This window comes from Arachis hypogaea, chromosome 1, assembly GCF_003086295.3.
Source record: "Arachis hypogaea cultivar Tifrunner chromosome 1, arahy.Tifrunner.gnm2.J5K5, whole genome shotgun sequence".
NCBI lineage: Eukaryota > Viridiplantae > Streptophyta > Magnoliopsida > Fabales > Fabaceae > Arachis > Arachis hypogaea.
Window position 1 is genome coordinate 20749728 of NC_092036.1, and position 2915 is coordinate 20752642.

The 2915-nt window shown below is 42.0% G+C and overlaps 1 non-coding gene across 1 annotated transcript; it reads right to left on the reverse strand.

The window, feature by feature from the left end:
• Nucleotides 1-524: 524 nt before the first annotated feature.
• LOC112717334 (small nucleolar RNA R71) lies at nt 525-632 on the reverse strand. The gene has a single exon (XR_003160621.1). It is a non-coding gene; the product is annotated as a small nucleolar RNA R71 (small nucleolar RNA).
• Nucleotides 633-2915: the final 2283 nt, after the last annotated feature.

Below are 2915 nucleotides of genomic sequence, written 5' to 3' on the forward strand. Positions count from 1 at the left end.
TGAGCAGGAGCAAGGACAAGAATATTTCTTGTTGAAGCAGACCCTGAACCTGAAAGGACTCTGAAGAGGAAACTAAGAGAAGCTAAATTACAACAATCCAGAGACAACCTTACAGAAATTTTTGAAAAGGAAGAAGAGATGGCAGCCAAAAATAATAATGCAAGAAGGATGCTTGGTGATTATACTACACCTACTTCCAAGTTTGATGGAAGAAGCATCTCAATCCCTGCCATTGGAGCAAACAATTTTGAGCTGAAACCTCAACTAGTTGCTCTAATGCAACAGAACTACAAGTTCCATGGACTTCCATCAGAAGATCCCTACCAATTTTTAACTGAATTCTTGCAGATCTGTGAGACTGTTAAGACTAATGGAGTAGATCCTGAAGTTTCATGCTTTTCCCTTTTGCTGTAAGAGACAGAGCTAGAACATGGTTGGACTCACAACCTAAAGATAGCCTGGACTATTGGGATAAGCTGGTCACGGCCTTCTTGGCTAAGTTATTTCCTCCTCAAAAGCTGAGCAAGCTTAGAGTGGATGTTCAGACCTTCAAACAAAAAGATGGTGAATCCCTCTATGAAGCTTGGGAAAGATACAAGCAGATGACCAAAAGGTGTCCTTCTGACATGCTTTCAGAGTGGACCATTTTGGATATATTCTATTATGGTCTATCTGAGTTCTCTAAGATGTCACTGGACCATTCTGCAGGTGGATCCATTCACCTAAAGAAAATGCCTGCAAAAGCTCAAGAACTCATAGACATGGTCGCAAATAACCAATTCATGTACACTTCTGAGAGAAATTCTGTTAGTAATGGGACGCCTCAGAGGAAGGGAGTTCTTGAAATTGATGCTCTGAATGCCATATTGGCTCAGAACAAAATGTTGACTCAGCAAGTCAACATGATTTCTCAAAGTCTGAATGGATGGCAAAATGCATCCAACAGTACTAAAAAGGCATCTTATGAAGAATAGGCTTATGACCCTGAGAACCCTACAATGGCAGATGTGAATTACATGGGTGAACCCTATGGGAACACCTATAATTCTTCATGGAGAAATTATCCAAATTTCTCTTGGAAGGATCAACAAAAGCCCCAACAAGGCTTTAATAATGGTGGAAGAAATGGGCTTCGCAATAACAAGCCTTTTTCATCATCTTCTCAGCAACAGACAGAGCATTCTGAGCAGAGCTCCTCTAGTTTAGCAAACATAGTCTCTAATCTGTCTAAGGCCACTTTAAGTTTCATGAGTGAAACAAGGTCTTCCAATAGAAATTTGGAGGCACAAGTGGGCCAGCTGAGTAAGAAAATTACTGAAACTCCTCCTAGTACTCTCCCAAGCAATACTGAAGAGAATCCAAAAGGAAAGTGCAAGTCCATTGACATAATCAAAATGGCCAAACCTAGAGAGGAAGGGGAGGACGTGAATCCCAATGAGGAAGACCTCATGGGATGTCTCCCAGACAAGAAGGAGTTTCCTATGTAGGACCTAAAGGAATCTGAGGCTCATATAGAGACCATAGAGATTCCTTTAAACCTCCTTCTGCCATTTATGAGCTCTGAAAACTATTCTTCCTCTGAAGAGGATGAAAATGCAACTCGAGAGCAAGTTGCTCAATATCTAGGAGCTATCATGAAGCTGAATGTCAAGTTGTTTGGTAATGAGACTTGGGAAGATGCACCTCCCTTGCTCATTAGTGAACTAGATACATGGGTTCAGCAAACTTTATCTCAAAAGAAACAAGATCCTGGTAAATTCTTAATACCCTGTACCATGGGCACCATGACCTTTGAGAAGGCTCTGTGTGACCTGGGGTTAGGTATAAATCTTATGCCACTCTCTATAATGGAGAAACTGGGAATCTTTGAGATACAGACTGCCACTTTCTCATTAGAAATGGCGGACAAGTCAATAAGACAAGCTTATGGAATGGTAGAGGATGTGTTAGTGAAGGTTAAAGGCCTTTACATCCCTACTGATTTCATAATCTTAGACACTAAGAAGGAAGAGGATGAATGCATCATCCTTGGAAGACCGTTCCTAGCCACAGCAGGAGCTATGATTGATGTTAACAGAGGAGAATTAGTCCTTCAATTGAATGGGGACTACCTTGTGTTTAAGGCCCAAGGGTATCCCTCTGTAAACATGAAAAAGAGGCACGATAAGCTCCTCTCAATACAGAGTCAAACAAAGCCCCCACAATCAAACTCTAAGTTTGGTGTTGGGAGGCCACAACCAAACTCTAAGTTTGGTGTTGAACCCTCACATTCAAACTCTAAGTTTGGTGTTGGAAGGTCCCAACAATGCTCTGAGAATTTGTGAGGCTCCATGAGATCCCATTGTCAAGCTATTGACATTAAAGAAGCGCTTATTGGGAGGCAACCCAATTTTTATTTATCTATGTTTTTATTGTTCTTTTATGTTTTATTAGGTTCATGATCATGTGGAGTCACAAAGCAATTACTAAAATTAAAAATAGAATCAAAAACAGCAGAAGAAATAGCACACCCTGGAGGAAGAGCTTACTGGCGGTTAAACACCAGTAAGGAGCATCTGGCTGGCGTTCAACGCCAGGACAGAGCATGAATCTGGCGTTAAACGCCAGAAACAAGCAACAGTCTGGCGTTTAAACGCCAGGCTTACACCCTGAGGAGAGCTGGCATTAAACGCCAGAAACAAGCATGGAACTGGCGTTCAACGCCAGAAACAAGCATGGAACTGGCGTTCAACGCCAGAAACATGCTGTAGACTGGCATTGAACGCCCAAAACAAGCATAAAGCTGGCGTTTAACACCAGAAACAAGCATCAATCTGGCATTAAACGCCAGGATTGCAGGCAGAGGGTGTTTTACACGCCTAATTGGTGCAGGAATGATAAATTTTTGATACCTCAGGATCTGTGGACCCCACAGG